The following is an 18,037-nucleotide window of genomic DNA, read 5'->3' as shown; positions in this document are numbered from 1 at the left end:
CCAATCGTAGAGGCAGCCATCTAACAGGACTGCACAGGGTTGCTGCGAAGTAATATTGTTTACAACCTGATGAGATCAAACTAACTTGTGAAGTTCAGAAGTGGTAAACCAATAATAATATAGAAAAAAAACATAATCTATCATACACGCCTAGGCTGTAATCACGAGACTCAGGACACACTTAGATGAACTTTACATATGCACGCCAATAATAGACAATGAAAGCGGACACATAGTAGGGCGAAGTAATGTGACGTTTTACCACAAATCAAAATCCTGGAAAGGGCGATCCAGTAAAAAAAATCATTAATGCTTTTTTGCGAGGTAAAAATCATTAATGTTGCATGGTAGCGTGTCACAGATTGTAATTTTGCCATCAAATCTCATAGAACAGATGTGAGCAGCCGGTGAGGCATCGATCAGTAGGTGGTCACCATGTACTTGTCAATCAAGTATTTCCCTAGTCAAAGAACACACAGTAGAGCGCAACAACAGCAAGATGCAGAGGAGGCTTCTCCAGTTTGCACCAGTGTTAAACTTGATCACTGCACAATTGGACACGCCGGAACCTGATCGATGATTTCAAATGCAGCGCTTGGAGATGTTTCCTTGATCTCTTCGTCCACAGTAACTTCCACATGTGGTACAAAATTCACCACAATGAGATCAATCTTTATTATGCAATAACACTTAAGAAACAATACTTATCATCATACCGATCAAACCTTGCCACGTCCAGTGATTTGTTTCCCGGTGGCGAGAACTCAACAGATTGGTTTCGTTTCTTTGAATTTTACTTTCTTCTCACTGTTGAAATCTCTGTAGTTCCCATATGAGGTGGCAGTCGGAGGTTTGATTATGAATTCAAAAGGAGAAGAACAGACCAGGGAAGATGGGATTTAGGGTTACTACTGCCGTGCTGAGTTGGGACAGGAGAGGTGGATGACGACCTTGAATGGTGCCGGGGATGGCAAAATGCTGTGCCGCCGGAGCCTTGGCCGCCACATAATTTACTTCAAAAAACGATATGTCCATCAAACCTCCAGCGAGCAACACAATAAGAAGTACAGAAGGCCCCGTCATAGCGGTAGCGGCCAGTCGCCGGTGAATTTCCCACGGAGAGCCTCTCTTCTGCTGAATATGCTAGTACGTCAAGTAAAATAAATGATCGAGCTGAAACAGATGCATTACCTACTGTAATTGATGTTGAATTGCTCCTCTTGCTTGCCAGAATGCCAAATCTAAACATATAGCTCAACTTACTCGTCAGTTTGGATTCAACAGCAGCAAGGAATCATAGTATTACGACCCCGAGGAGATAAGCTACGCCTGATCACTTGTGTGCTGAAAATCTAACTCTGAAGAACTGAATTAGTTGCAAAAAAAGTAACTTAACAACAATAATCGCATCTATCAATCAATGCCTCAGGCTATGCTATGTGTAAACATCCAGCATGCAAGTAGAGAAAACTTTTGCCTGCGCCTTGGTCGGATAGATTAAACAACGCGAGAATCAGAGGCAACGCATAGAGAGAACATGCATTGCTTTTACCAACAATCTCATCAAAAGCTGGACAGAGGGGTGCACAATATATCAACCACTTGGACTTCATGGTCTCTCGCATTCCAGTCGTCGTCTAGCTTCAATTAATGGAGGCATCAAGGTATTGCAGAACGGGTGGAGGAAGCCAATGAAATCGTCAAATTGATTGTCTTCGTAACCCACGGGACAGGCCAATGGTGATGTGACGTAGAGCTGTCGAGGAGGATTCTGCACCTTGCATATGTGTAGCATGAATCAATCAGAGGAGGATCCAGGCGGAGGTGCCACCAGACCGAACTCCCCGCCACGTGATCGTTGAAAAGGTCAAGATTGGAGATGCTCTTTTTTCAACGTGGGGATGCTTTTTTGGTGGGTATCCAAGAGAGGACAATCGCTGCGGCCTCCTAATTGTTACGCCTACAATTTCCTCACTTTGAAGACTCGTATAATTATAGGACTCTAAACATCGCTTATTTTGCCAAAAGTTACACGTCCACATTTTCCTCACGTTGGAGACTTATAACTCTAGGACTCTAAACATCACTTATTTCATCTGCACCATAGATTTAAGATCTGGAGGTTAATTTTATGTGTTTCTAGAATTAATGTGGAGGCTTCTTTGCTGCCTCCAATTAATTAGTTTTTATAAGAAGATGAAGACATAGAAATAGAAGGCATGTATTCCTGTAACCGATGAACCACTGTGTGTCTAACATACTAAAGCACTCACCATAAGATTAATTAATTTTAGGCTAGGTTAAAATTGCAGACAATGGAATGCAAGTGAAAGATCTTAGAGAAGACGAAATTTATTCTGGATCAACCAATACAGAACCTTGCCCACATATGCATCTCCAAGGCAATAGTCCATCTCGGCGCTTCTGTATTTCTGAGATAAGTTGGTATAGTAACAATAGGAATCGGCCTATAATATTTTTCTTTGGAGGATGATCACTATTATTGTAAATGCTATTTGGGCCGAAAAGATAATATTGTTTCACCTCAACAACTACTTGTGTATGTGAGTAAACAGATCAAGATATTACTTGCTAGCTAGCATTAGTTAGTTCCATCAGCTCATTCCTGCTACCATCCAACATGTTCCTGTAATCACCATGTTCCTTTATTCCTGCATAGCAGCATCCAATAACCATCGAGCAGCTAAACTATCACTTTTCTCATGGGGTTCAACGACTCTGCAGCGGAGAGGAAGTGGAGCCAAAAATATGTGTGATGCCGTGCCATTAGGATAGAGCTTGCGCAGTTCCGGGCAGCTTGCAGCAGCGTGCATCAACATATAATATCACTAATGCCCACCATCAGAAAACAGAATGACTTTGAATAATGAAACATCTGTAGGATCAGAATCTAGTTTCTCTAGTGGCTCGGATCTAAAATAATTTCTTAGTTGACTACATAAAGCATGGCAAAAGAGGAACATAACCTGCATGCAATGTTATTGTCAAACGTCAATTATATCTTCAGTTTGCCCCAATGAGAATCAAGTCAAATTTGATGTTGGAAGTAACAGAATTGATGGGAGGACACAATAGTACAACCAAATCTGCAATGTTTATCCCGACGATTAGAGATAAATTACATGAAAATATGTAACTCCTAATCACTTACCCTGGATTCTTCAACGGGCTAGAGAATATGCCAACAATTCATGGATACGGCAGAGTGGGTGCAGTAGCGACAACCGACAGATGATGAATCGGCAGCCTACCGACGGCGGTGTTCTCCTGATTTGCTACAAACCGACATCAGTACGCTTCCTCCACCATTGCATCAACCATCATCCGTCACTCGTCTATGGAAAAACAGAATAGATGCTAGATCTTAGTGTGGATAGAACTTGAAAACAAAGAAGATTCGAAGATTGTGGGGGGTACGGGATCAGGGAGATCTAGGGAGCCAGGTTGAATCATAATATACCTTTTCCCATATCCAGAGTCGAAGAACCGGAGGAGAGGTGAGGGTATGACACGAAAGAGGAGAATCGGCAGCCCGCAGTGGTGAGGGACCCTCCACGTCGCGGTGGTGAGGGACCATCTATGCTACGCCGATGATGGCGATGAAGCCACGGAAGCAAGCTGTATGAAGATTTGTTTTTTTTTTTGTAAACTGCCAACCTACGCGAGAACTTAGGATCCAAGACATGGGGTTGTATGGAGATTTGTTTTTTTAATTAATAGCCAGCCCACAGCCTATACGGGAGAGCTCAGGAGCCAAGACGTGGGACATTGGACAAGGACTCTTGAAATCTCATCCGACGGCTGTAGACAGTTATTATTCTGATCGGGGGGGTAATTTTCTTTGTTAATGAGGACTAACGTGGTTACTCGTATGCTGCCTCCAATTAGTAAATATAAGATTATTATGTCCATAAGTCCTCGAAGAATTTCTCTGCTTACTCTTATGCTTATTCTAACCCCTCTTATGTGAAATAAAATGGACTGGCTTCTATGCCATCCTTCTCGTATGGAGCTCGCGGAATGATGAATTTTTTGTCACCTCTTCAGATGTGGGTGGTGAAGAAAAAGAACTAATCTCTTCTGCAGGGTCAGGTCTCCAAACGTACGTAATCGTCTGAAGAATTTGCTGGAGACCTGAGCATGCCTGATAGGACGCAGGCTAATCATGAAGAAATGAACTTTCATTTCTCACGTCCTCATATTGCTTTATCTGTTCTTTTGCTTGATGAAATTGATCTGATGAATTGATGTCATATTCTTCACTGATGAAGTATATGAGTTTGTAAGCTGCACTAATTCATTTGCAGGATGATCAACCCAAAGCCATTGAGTGGGTCCTCGATAGTGGATGTACAAATCACATGACTGGTGAAAAGAATCTATTGATGGATGCTCCATTATCTCCATCGCATCTGAAGCATATCATCTTTGATGACAAAGGCAAAAGTCAGGTATTGGGTCTAGGTAAGGTTGCGATTACAAAGGATCAACACATGGACAAAGTCATGCTTGTTGAGTCCTTAGGATACAACATTATGTCTGTCTCAATGATTTGTGATCTTGATATGGTTGTTGTCTTTGGCAAGTACCGTTGTGTTGTGGTTATGGAAGCTGACAATTCCAAAGTCTTCGAAGGCTTTAGGAGAGGAGACCTGTATATTGTTGATTTCTCTACAGGACCACAACCAGCCGTGTGCTTACTTGCAAAAGCTTCAGAAGGCTGGCTCTGGCATCGACAACTTGGTCATGCAGGCATGAGGAATTTGCACACGCATGCGAAGAAGAAGCATGTCATTGGCATCGAAAATGTCAAATTCCTCAAGGATCACCTATGCGAAGCCTATGAAGCTGGGAAGATGGCGAAGGCCAAGCATCCAGCGAAGACTATCATGACCACCACTCGCCCATTTGAATTGCTTCACATGGATCTCTTTGGTCCTAATCATTATTCTGCTATTTCAAATGAAGCATCTCAATATGGCTTTGTTATTGTTGATGACTATTCTTGCTACACATGGGTACACCTTGTTACTTACAAACATGAAGTGCAGGAAGTCTTCAAACGATTTTCCTCGAGGGCTTCAACCAACTTTGGTGTGAAGATCAAGCACATCAGAAGTGACAATGGCACTGAGTTCAAGAATTCTGGTCTCGATGACTATCTTGATGAACTTGGTATTACTCATGAGTTATCTTCTCCTTATACTCCTCAGCATAACGGCGTCGTGGAGCGTAAGAACAGGACTCTTGCTGTGATGGCTCGCACTATGCTTGATGAATACAAAACGTCTCGTCGGTTCTGGACTGAGGCAATTGATACTGCGTGCCACATCATCAACAGAGTATATCTTCACAAATTCTTCAAGAAAACTACCTATGAACTCCTCACTGATAAGAAACCCAATGTAAGTTATTTCAAAGTCTTCGGTGCTAAATGTTGGATTAGAGATTCTCATCACAACTCAAAATTTGCACCGAAAGCACATGAAGGTTTTATGCTTGGTTACGGAAAGGACTCGCACACCTACAGAGTCTTCAACAACGTTCTTCACAAGGTTGTTGAAACTGTAGATGTGCGGTTCGATGAAAGTAATGGCTCGCAAAGAGAGCACCTACCTACTGTGACACATGAACCAACACATGAGGAAACTATCAAGTTCAAGGCTACTGAGGATGTCATTCCCACTGAAGAATTTGCTGAAGAATTTATTCCAGAACATGAAGAACGTCGAGCTAATGTACCTGAAGAAAATGCTGAAGAAAATGGTGCTGAGGAAAACGCTTATCAAATTCTTCAACGGCAACCAGCTCATCCTCGTATTGCAAAAGAAGTGCAAGTTGAAAAGATCATCAATGACATCAAAGCGCCAGGTCCTCTCACACGCTCAAAAGCTTCACATTTGTATAACTTTTGTGGGCACTATGCTTTTGTCTCTATTATAGAGCCCACTAAGGTAGATGAAGCATTTCTGGAGCCTGAGTGGATTCAGGCCATGCAAGAAGAATTACATCAGTTCGAGCTCAACAATGTCTGGGAACTGGTCAAACGTCCAGATCCTCGCAAGCACAATATCATCGGCACAAAGTGGATCTACCGCAACAAGCAAGATGAAAATGGCCTTGTGGTGAGGAATAAGGCACGGCTTGTAGCTCAAGGCTACACACAGGTTGAAGGAATTGATTTCGATGAAACTTTTGCACCTGTTGCTAGGCTTGGGGCTATTCGCATATTACTTGCTTATGCTAACCATCATGATATCACTTTATAACAAATGGATGTGAAAAGTGCATTCCTCAATGGTAAGCTTGAGGAAGAAGTATATGTTGCTCAACCCCCAGGTTTTGAAGATCCAAAGAATCCTGACAAAGTCATCAGACTCAACAAGGCCCTTTATGGCCTCAAGCAGGCCCCACGGGGGTGGTATGATACTTTGAAGGAATTCCTCATGACGAAAGGCTTCAAACCCGGTTCACTCGACCCTACTCTTTTCACTAAATCTTATGATGGTGAATTGTTTGTGTGCCAAATATATGTTGATGATATTATCTTTGGCTGTACTGACCAACGTTATAGTGATGAATTTGCCTATATGATGAGTGAAGAATATCAAATGTCTATGATGGGAGAGTTTAAATTCTTCTTAGGTCTTCAAATTCGTCAACAACGCAATGACATATTCATATCTCAGGAGAAATACCTCAAGGATGTACTGAGGAAATTCGGCATGCAAGATTGCAAAGGCGTCAAAATTCCTATGCCCACAAATGGCCATCTGTGCACTGGTGAAAATGGTATTGACTTCGATCATAAGGTATACCGCTCCATGATTGGTTCTTTATTATACTTATGTGCATCTAGGCCAGATATAATGCTTAGTGTTTGCATGTGTGCCCGATTTCAAGCTGCACCGAAGGAATCACACCATAAGGCTGTGAAACATATTCTTCGATATCTAGCTCACACACCCACACTTGGATTATGGTACCCCAAGGGCTCGACTTTTAATCTCATTGGATATTCTGACTCTGACTATCCTGGTGATCGTGTGGACCGCAAGTCAACAACTAGTACATGTCATTTCCTCGGGCGATCTTTGGTCTGTTGGTCCTTGAAGAAACAGAACTACGTATCACTATGTACTGTTGAAGCTGAGTACATTGCCACTGGTTCTTGCTGTGCTCAATTTCTATGGATGAAGCAAACTCTCAAGGACTACAGCGTCAACATGAAGAATGTGCCTCTCTTCTGTGACAATGAGAGTGTCATCAAGATTGCTCACAACCCAGTTCAGCACTCGAAGACAAAGCACATTCAGATTCGTCATCATTTTCTTCGTGATCATGTGTTGAAGGGCAACATTTCTATTGAGCATGTGAAGACTGAAGAACAGCTAGCCGATATCTTCACAAAGCCCTTGGATGAGAAGAGATTTAGCAATTTGCGATGTGAGCTAAATATCCTAGAATCTTCGAGTGTTCTTTGAAAAGGACACTCATCCTAACACTTATGCAAAATTGATGACTTAGATGTGCAACACATGAAGAAACGTTTTTCTTCAATCAATGAAGAATAACACTCTTAGTGTGAAGAAATTAACGAAGCATTTGATTCTCAGAACCCTACGATAATTGTACGCGGTGTCTGAAATCATCATTCTTATACTGTGGGTCACGCCACCACCAAAAGTTGAAATTCCTCAATTATTCATATTCTTCGAACTTTGCATTGTCTTCACTGCTACCGTCGTTTTTCTTCATTGGCTATACAAATATATAAGTTTATGTCCTCTACAGCATTCACTTATTGCCAATTCTTCAAGTTGGTTTTTCTGCTAAGTGAATGTGATCGGACCCTTCCCCTCTATGCTATACTCAACCCAATCTGTTCAAAAATTCTTCATGTGCGTTCTATTTGAAACTCGTTCAAAATCTTCATTGTGTCCTTGTCAGCTGAAGAAATTGCGAATGGAACTTTAAAACCTATCTTATCTAAATTTTTAGCTTTGCCGCTCAAACCGTTCCGCATCCCACGATATACTTATCCACTCACCCACAATCTAACATGATCTCCACTTCTCACTACGTGGGTGACACATGTCATGCGAATGAGAAGGGTCAGGGGCACGTTCGTCCAATTTCTTCGGGCGAGCAATTGTGTGGATCTTCGATCTATACAACTCTGGAACCTAAGACAAATAACGCTTAGTGAAATTCTTGAAGACTCATCTGGTCAAATTCCTCAAACTTATTCTTTTGAAAAACCCTCTGAGAACGCATATGACCTCTCCAAATTCCTCGCAACTATACTCTATTCACAGGTACACATGTCAGCTGCAGAATCACTAGGTGCTCATCAACTTAACTCATTTGCAGCGTTCCTCGAAGAAAAGTTGCATACTTCTTCAGAGAATTCAATTGTTCAAATTCCTCAACTGAAGAAAATGGCTGACGGTAAGAAGCCACATAAGGGAGAAAAGAGGCCTGAGGTAAATACAGCGTTTGAGATCCCTGATGAAATATATGTTGGGTACTGCACACCTACTGAGGAAACCAAGAATGAGCGCAAAGTGCACATTCAGAAGATAGAGAGGAGATGGGCAAGAGAATGGAGGGAGTACAGATATGTCACTCCTAAGTATATGAAGAAATTCACACTCAATCCTCCATTCCCAAGAGCTCCATTGGCACCTGGCCAAATCGCTAATCCCACCAGCCTCAAGCGCGGTGAGGACTATCCTGATGAATGGGCCAAGCGCCAAGCCAAGTTGGCTAAGCAAGCCAAAGAAGCAGTGAGGAAATTCAATGAAGACTCTGCTGCTGCTGCTGCCTCTGCTAAGGCCTTTGCTGTCAAGCCAAAGAAGGCTATGTCAAAGAAGCCTGCGCGCAAGCCAAGTGCTTTACCAACGATGCCCTCAAGGCCAAGTTCCTCAGCAATGCCCTCACGGCCAGAATCCTCAAAGCCCTCATGGCCAATTCCTCATGCTGCTCTTGTTCCTCCAAAGTCCTCAGCTCCTCCGCCTAAGCCCTCAGCCGTTCCGACTAAATCCTCAGCACCTGTGCATCTTGCCTCGTGCCAACGGACTGCAGGCATCTCCATTGCCTCAGGTGTCTCAGCGAGTTCCTCAGCTGCACCAAGTTTCTCAGCTGGCCCCTCACTGCTGAAGACAAAGTCAACTGCTGGATGTGGTCCTCAACCAAGTCCTCAGAAGAAGCAAGTCGCTTTCCAAGTGCCGTCTGAAGAAGAAGAAGCTGATGATGATGAACTTGTAGAAATCATCAGAGAAAGGCAAGTCAGGGCCGCTAGAGCCAAGGGAACAGAGGTGACACTGCTTTTGGATCCCAAGTTGATCCTCGAGTACATTGATGTTTGGCACAAGGACCCCAACACTCCTATGCCTGATTTCAAGCTGACTCCTGGCCAAAGTCACATGCTGACCCACTTCATTCAAGAAGAAAAGTGGAAATTTGAGAAGGCCAGGCAGCTCAAGAAAGCGCAGTACAAGAAAGAGCACTATCTGAAGAAAAACGTTGTCTTTATGACAACTGAAGAACTTGTCACTATTCAAACTGAGATCAAGAAACTCAGTGATGACTTTGACGCATATCGCGCTGATTGGCTTGGAGCCAAGGTTCGTTTTGTGAAACTTGCTGATAACCTCACTTCCAATGTTGCTGCCCCAACGCAACAGGAAATTCCTCAGGCTGAAGCATCTGCTCAGCCTACTGAAGAAAATGCCAGCACCGCTGATGACAATAAGGCTGCTGAAGAAAATGTGAGTTCCAGGGCTGATGACTGCATTCCAGCCGCTGAAGAAATTGCCAGGGCACCCACTAGTGGTGCACCTGAAGAAACTGAAGAACGCAGGACAGTTACATCAGTTGTGCCTGAAGAACATCAACCAGCTTCCTCAGCTGCTCCTGCACCAACTTCAACTCCAATCCTTCCATCTGCATCAGATGTGAAGAAGACCAAGGCTACAAAGCATGCTGCAGTGAAGAAAAGGAAAGCATCAGTTGCTTCAGATTCTTCAGCTCTGAAGAAAATGAAGCCTATGACAAGTTCATTTGCAAATCCGATTGATGTTGTTCCCATCTCAACCAGGCCATCAAAGGACCTTGTTCCTTTTGATGAAGAATATGTGATCCCCAGCGGATCAGATGAAGAAACTCCTTCCGCTGCTTCGTCTGAACCGTTGGATGAAGAAATTGAAGTGGATGCGATCCCTTCAACACCTATCATCTCCTCGCCTATACCTCAGTTCACAGCTGAAGAGGCTGGCATTGAAGAAATGGAAGATGAAGATGTGGACGTTGGCTGCTCCACACCAGTAATCAGTGATGAATTCTGGGAAAGTCAGCATCCAAACTCTCCAATGTTCACCCCTCTACAGCAAACTCCTCAGTCCCCCACACAAACTGTACAAATGGGCTCTGAAGAAACTCATCCCACTGCATCTGTCCATGCGGAAATTCCAGCCACTAGCGCTGAAGAAACTGCTGCTGCTGAACAACCAACGACGCAGAGTGCCACTGAGGAGGAACCAGAAATTCCTCATCCTGAAGAACCTGCAATTGAGATTCCTGGGGTCGTGATGCAACTCACTGACACTCCTCTGCCGAAGCCAAAGGATCCATTCTCACGCAAGCAAAAGTTCAAGGCTGATGATTTCTTCGGCGAGCACATATTCTTCAAAGGTTACAACCCTTATAACTCTGCTCGCATTAGGAAGAGGCATTTCTGGACTGCTAGTCAAGCAAATTTCTATTCCTCAGTGCTGTTCAACAAGGAGAAGATCTTCTACCATGAGCATATTCCTCACGTGGATATGGAATCTCTGCCGTGCTTCGCACCAGTCCTCATTGTTCTTCACGACGCTGGACTGCTAAACTTTTTCTCTAACATCTGCGATTGGAATGAAGAACTGATTCTTCAATTCTATGCAACGCTGCACATCACCGGAGATGCTGAAGATGTGAATTCATGGGTGCTGGACTGGATGTCTGAAAACACTCACTACACTGCACCAGCCTCTAAATTGCTTCGTGCTCTACCACTCAGTCCTCCCGTTGAAGAAGCTCGCTGCATCTACAGTGAACCTGAGCTCACACATCATTACATGTAGGTGCTGATGAAATCTTTGAAGCCAGGTCAAGCACCAAGAACCAAATTCCTCGTGAAGGAATTGTTGTACGTGCCCAGAACTGTCTATCGTATTCTTACGAGGACAATCAGTCCTATCAAAGGCCACGACTCATCTGATGAGGAAATTGTTGGCATCATGAAGAATCTGGTATTCAACATCGTTCATGGCATTCCTGTCAATTATCACGATTTCTTCATGAGGACTATGGCAAATGTTGCACTGTCTCCGTTTGAGCTGAAGCCTTATGCACCTTGGATTATGAGATTCCTCAGGACAAGGCCTTCACTCAACTACAAAGCTGATTTCCAGAATCACCTTAGCTACTTGCCCCCAATTGAAGTCCTCAAGCAGACATATTCCTTAGTTGATGGAAAGGGCAAGGAACCAGCTGTAATAGATGAAGGCATTCGTCCATTGGATGGTCAGTTTCGCAAAGCTGCATCTTATTCCATGAATGATGACTCTGCCACACATGACTCTGCCAATGCACCCAAGTCAACGCCTCAAGCCACTGCTCCGTGCGTGATGACTGACCGTGAACTTCTGCTTAGTCTTCACCAGAAGGTGGATCGAAATCACAACTGGGTTAAGCGTCAATTTGGTTCACTTCTTCACAACATGACTGCCACACACAATGCAGTGAAGAAAAACCACTACTACCTCCATCAAGTCTTCGGTCACACCTGGGCAATCCTGTCACATCTGTATGGTGAAGAAGATCTGAAGAAAATGGGTCTCAAAGAAGATTTTGACTGGTCTGCACCTCCACCGAAGAAATTCAAGAAGGTCAAGGTTCATTCTCTGGTGGCCAGCTCATATTCTTCATCGCGCGACACTGATGAACATGAAGACTTGGACGACACTGCGGCAGGCCCTACTACAACAAACGACCCCAACAACGCTGGTGCTCCTTCATCAACTTGATATTCTTGAGGGGCGTTAGTCCTCATATTCGATCCTTTTGGTCATTTGATGACAAAGAGGGGGAATTTTGAGTTAGTCTTCAAGCAGGTCTTTTTATATGGGCGTTTTTTTGTTAAGTTACAACTCTCGTTCTTCTGAGACTTTATTGGATCGAGTTGTAAACTTAAACCCGATGGTGCTCTGATACTTTTGATATGTTTTGTTGCATGCTTATTCCTCATATATGCTAATGCACGCATGCTGAATTACATCAGTCACCATATTTCATCATGCATTTCAAATTCTTCATTGTGATATGTCAAATGCGTGTATGAATTACAAGATATAGGGGGAGATCTCCATGATTCAATTCTTCAAGTGTGCATTGCTTCACAAGCAAATTCCTCACTATGCACATCTTCAGGGGGAGCTCTTCTATATATTGCAATCAAATTCCTCAATAACAGTTCTAACACTTCATATGTTTATCCCCCTTGAAAACTTAACCTATATTGTCATCAATCACCAAAAAGGGGGAGATTGTAAGTGCATCTAGTGCCCCTTAGTGATTTTGGTGTATTGAAGACTTATAGGTTAAAGGACTAATGCGTTTGTGAGTGTACACAGGTCTATAAGTCTATGAGGAGTTTGATATTTACAGAGAAAGTCGACCCCTAAAAATGAAGTTCTTCGACTGAAGACTTTGGATCTCTGAAGACTTTCTGAAGACTTTGAAAGTGAAGGAAATTGGTGTGACCGTGAAGACTTGGTATTCATTCGAGGAACATGAAGCATGAAGACTTTTGTTTTCGTAGTTTCATTTTCTCTTTCTTGAGTCATAGGAAACACCGTACTATTAAAGGGGGTCGAGGAAATACTAAGGAAAATTTCCACGTGATGCTCAACTCAAAATCCTACACCTACCAATCCCTTCGAGTGAAGCCATTGGAAATCTCATACAGTTCAGTCAATTTCTTTAGTGACAGAGATGAAGTTCTTCTAGTCTCTGAGGAATTTGTCCTGACTGAGGAGTTAGGAATTCGCCAGTGCGGATTGCCTACACAGTGAGGAACATGATAGCCCTAACGATTTTGCTACTCAAAATTCCGACCGTTGTTGTGCTATGCGCCAGCTGTCCCAAAATATCTATCCACCTAACGGTCATATCATTAAAGGGCATTTACTTATCATGTCAGGCTGCTCCCTAGGCTATAAATAGCCACCCCCTACAACCACTAGCTAGTTGGCTTCTCCGAGTGAAACTGACACTTGTCATTTGAGAGCAACCCATCCTTTGAGGACTTTGAGCAAAAATCATCGAGTGAGGAAAAACCCAAAACCCAAACACCTACAAACCCCAAGTGATTGAGCATCACTGAAGAGATTGATCCTACATGGATCCGACACTTGTTACCTTTGAAGACTGTGCTTCTTCCAGACGGTTAGGCTTCATGGTCTAGAGCATCCAAGAGGAATTGTGGATCGCCGAGTGACCAAGTGTGTGAAGGTTTGGGAGTCGCCTGAAGACTTACCATGAGTGATTGGACGAGGTCTGTGTGACCTTAGTTCAAGGAGAATACGGTGAGGACTGGGTGTCCTGAGCTGCGTGTTCGGGACTGTGTGTCCTCGAGTTTAAATACTCAGCCGCTCTAACCAGACGTACAACTGAGACAGTAGTTGGAACTGGTCTACCAAATCATTGTCCTCACCAAGCTTACTGGTTCTATTTCCTCAACTCTTCCATTTCCTCATAACTGTGTTGTGTGCTTGTTCATATCTGTGCTTGAAGACTTTGACTGAAGACTTTCTCAATTTCCTCAGTTCAATTTCTTCAGTCTGTTTGTCTTCATCCTATGTTATCATGTGCTTACGCTTCTGTACTCTATGCCTGTCTTCATTTCATCATGATGACTATGCTTGTATTCTGTTATGTTCACTTTTGAGTACTCATTCCGCTGCTAGTAGTTCTTCGCTAAGGAATTTCCTCACCGGCAAATTCCTCAGTGAAGAATTTCATAAAAATCGCCTATTCACCCCCCTCTACTCGATATAACGCACTTTCACAAGTACCGTTGTGTTGTGGTTATGGAAGCTGACAACTCCAAAGTCTTCGAAGGCTTTAGGAGAGGAGGCCTCTATATTGTTGATTTCTCTACAAGACCACAACCAGCCGTGTGCCTACTTGCAAAAGCTTCAGAAGGCTGGCTCTGGCATCGACGACTTGGTCATGCAGGCATGAGGAATTTGCACATGCTGGCAAAGAAGAAGCATGTCATTGGCATCGAGAATGTCAAATTCCTCAAGGATCACCTATGCGGAGCCTGTGAAGCTGGGAAGATGACAAAGGCTAAGCATCCAGCGAAGACTATCATGACCACTACTCGTCCATTTGAATTGCTTCACATGGATCTCTTCGGTCCTAACCATTATTCTGCAGTCTCAAATAAGGCATCTCAATATGGCTTTGTTATTGTTGATGATTACTCTCGATACACATGGGTACACATTGTTACTTACAAACATGAAGTGCAGGAAGTCTTCAAACGATTTTCCTCAAGGGCTTCAACCAACTTTGGTGTGAAGATCAAGCACATCAGAAGTGACAATGGAAATGAGTTCAAGAATTCTGGTCTTGATAACTATCTTGATGAACTTGGTATTACTCATGAGTTATCTTCTCCTTATACTCCTCAGCAGAACGGTGTCGTGGAGCGCAAGAACAGAACTCTTGCTGAGATGGCTCGCACTATGCTTGATGAATACAAAACGCCCCGTCGTTTCTGGATTGAGGAAATTGATACGGCATGCCACATCATCAACAGAGTATATCTTCACAAATTCTTCAATAAGACTGCCTATGAACTCCTCACTGATAAGAAACCCAATATGAACCAGCACCTGACGAAACTATCAAGTTCAAGGCTACTGAGGATGTCATTCCCACTAAAGAATCTGCTGAAGAATTCATTCCAGAACATGAAGAACGTTGAGCTAATGCACCTGAAGAAAATACTGAAGAAAATGATGCTGAAGAAAATGTTGATCAAATTCCTCGACGGCAACCAGCTCATCCTCGCATTGTGAAAGAAGTGCAAGTTGAAAATATCATCAATGACATTAAAGCGCCAGGTCCTCTCACACGCTCAAAAGCTTCACATTTATCTAACTTTTGTGGGCACTATGCTTTTGTTTCTATCACAGAGCCCACTAAGGTAGATGAAGCATTTCTGGAGCCTGAGTGGATTCAGGCCATGCAAGAAGAATTACATCAGTTCGAACTCAACAACGTCTGGGAACTAGTCAAATGTCCAGATCCTCGCAACCACAATATCATTGGCACAAAGTGGATCTACCACAACAAGAAAGATGAAAATGGCCTTGTGGTAAGGAATAAGGCACGGCTTGTAGCTCAAGGCTACACACAGGTTGAAGGAATTGATTTCGATGAAACTTTTGCACCTGTTGCTAGACTTGAGGCTTTTCGCATATTACTTGCTTATGCTAACCATCATGATATCACTCTATATCAAATGGATGTGAAAAGTGCATTCCTCAATGGTAAGCTTGAGGAAGAAGTATATGTTGCTCAACCCCCAGGTTTTGAAGATCCAAAGAATCCTGACAAAGTCTTCAGACTCAACAAGACCCTCTATGGCCTCAAGCAGGCCCCTCGGGTGTGGTATGATACTTTGAAGGAATTCCTCATGAAGAAAGGCTTCAAACCCGGTTCACTTGACCCTACTCTTTTCACCTAATCTTATGATGGTGAATTGTTTGTGTGCCAAATATATGTTGATGATATTATCTTTGGTTGTACTGACCAACGTTATAGTGATGAATTTGCCAATATGATGAGTGAAGAATATCAAAAGTCTATGATGGGAGAGTTGAAATTCTTCTTAGGTCTTCAAATTCGTCAACCACGCAATGGCATATTCATATCTCGGGAGAAATACCTCAAGGATGTACTATGGAAATTCGGCATGCAAGATTGCAAAGGCGTCAAAATTCCTATGCCCACAAATAGCCATCTGTGCACTGGTGAAAATGGTATTGACTTCGATCATAAGGTATACCGCTCGATGATTGGTTCTTTATTGTACTTATGTGCATCTAGGCCAGATATAATGCTTAGTGTTTGCATGTGTGCCCGATTTCAAGCTACACCGAAGGAATCACACCATAAGGTTGTGAAGCATATTCTTCGATATCTAGCTCACGCACCAACACTTGGATTATGGTACCCCAAGGGCTCGGTTTTTGATCTCATTGGATATTCCGACTCAGACTATGCTGGTGATCGTGTGGACAGCAAGTCAACGTCTGGTACATGTCATTTCCTCGGACGATCTTTGGTCTGTTGGTCCTCGAAGAAACAGAACTGCGTATCACTATCTACTGCTGAAGCTGAGTACATTGCCGCTAGTTCTTGCTATGCTCAATTGCTATGGATGAAGCAAACTCTCAAGGACTACGGCGTCAACGTGAAGAATGTGCCTCTCTTCTGTGACAATGAGAGTGCCATCAAGATTGCTCACAACCCAGTTCAGCACTTGAAGACAAAGCACATTCAGATTCGTTATCATTTTCTTCGTGATCATGTGTTGAAGGGTGACATTGCTATTGAGCATGTGAAGACTGAAGAACAGTTAGCCGATATCTTCACAAAGCCCTTGGATGAGAAGAGATTTAGCAAGTTGCGGTGTGAGCTAAATATCCTAGAATCTTCGAATGTTCTCTGAAAAGGACACTCATCCTAACACTTATGCAAAATTGATGACTTAGATGTGCAACACATGAAGAAACGTTTTTCTTCAAGCAATGAAGAATAACACTCTAAGTGTGAAGAAATTAACGAAGAATTTGATTCTCAGAACCCTACGACAATTGTACGTGGTGTCTGAAATCATCATTCTTATACGGTGGGTCACGCCATCACCAAAAGTTGAAATTCCTCAGTTGTTCAAATTCTTCAACTTTGCATTGTCTTCACTGTATACGGTGGGTTACTTGCCCGAGATTCGATCGTCGGTATCTCAATAGCGCTATTCGTCACCCTGGGTGAGGAATAGTTATTCTTCACCCCCCTCTATTTTACCATCAATGCACCGTAATTTTACGTTCCATAAGTTTTGTCTTATTTCCGACGCAAAAAGGGACCGTAAGAAAATATATAATCGCCGTAAAAGATATTTTATGTTATGTAAAATTACAAACATAAAAATATAGTCTAAAATACACATAAACTGCAAATTTTCTTGTCTTATGACCTATATTTTTATTTTCTTATGTCAAATTTTACGTAGTGAATCAATAGGAATGTAACTATTTGAATTCGAAATGTAATTTAATTATGAAATGATCGTAAGATTATCTCGGGTGAAGAATAACTTATTCTGCACCCTGGGTGATGAATAGTAACATATATATATATATATATAGTGTTACTATTCATATATATAGTGCAGAATAAATTATTCTATATATATAGTGTTACTATTCATCAGCCAGGGTGCAGAATAAGTTATTCTTCACCCGAGGTAATCTTATGATCGCTTCCTAAATAAATTACGTTTACAATATAAATAGTTACGTGCATATTGATTAAGTATGTAAAATTTTGTATGAAAAAGGTCATAAGACCAGAAAAATCATATTTTATGTACATTTTACACTATGTTCTGACATACGTAATTTTATATAACATAAAATACTTTTTACGGCGAGTACATATTTTCTTACGTTCTCTTTTTATGTATGAAATAAGACAAAATTACAAAACGTAAAAATACGTTGCATTGACGTCAAATTAGAGAGGGGGTGAAGAATAACTATTCCTCACCCAGGGTAACGAATAGCGTGACCCCATATATATATATATATATATATATATATATATATATATATATATATATATATATATATATATATATATATATATGAGTTTATGTCCTCTACAGCATTCACTT

General features: G+C 42.3%; 1 long non-coding RNA gene across 1 annotated transcript; it reads right to left on the bottom strand.

Moving 5' to 3' along the window:
* Positions 1 to 289: 289 nt before the first annotated feature.
* On the bottom strand, positions 290 to 3,691 carry LOC123085044 (uncharacterized). Its single transcript, XR_006439567.1, has 3 exons — positions 3,482 to 3,691; positions 3,173 to 3,356; positions 290 to 3,107 (listed from the first exon to the last, which is right to left on the bottom strand). It is a non-coding gene; the product is annotated as an uncharacterized lncRNA (long non-coding RNA).
* Between the last annotated feature and the right edge of the window lie 14,346 nt (positions 3,692 to 18,037).

Source organism: Triticum aestivum, chromosome 1A (assembly GCF_018294505.1).
Source record: "Triticum aestivum cultivar Chinese Spring chromosome 1A, IWGSC CS RefSeq v2.1, whole genome shotgun sequence".
NCBI classification, from domain to species: domain Eukaryota; kingdom Viridiplantae; phylum Streptophyta; class Magnoliopsida; order Poales; family Poaceae; genus Triticum; species Triticum aestivum.
The sequence above is the reverse complement of the archived record's forward strand: the minus strand, read 5'-3'. Positions and strand labels throughout refer to the sequence as shown.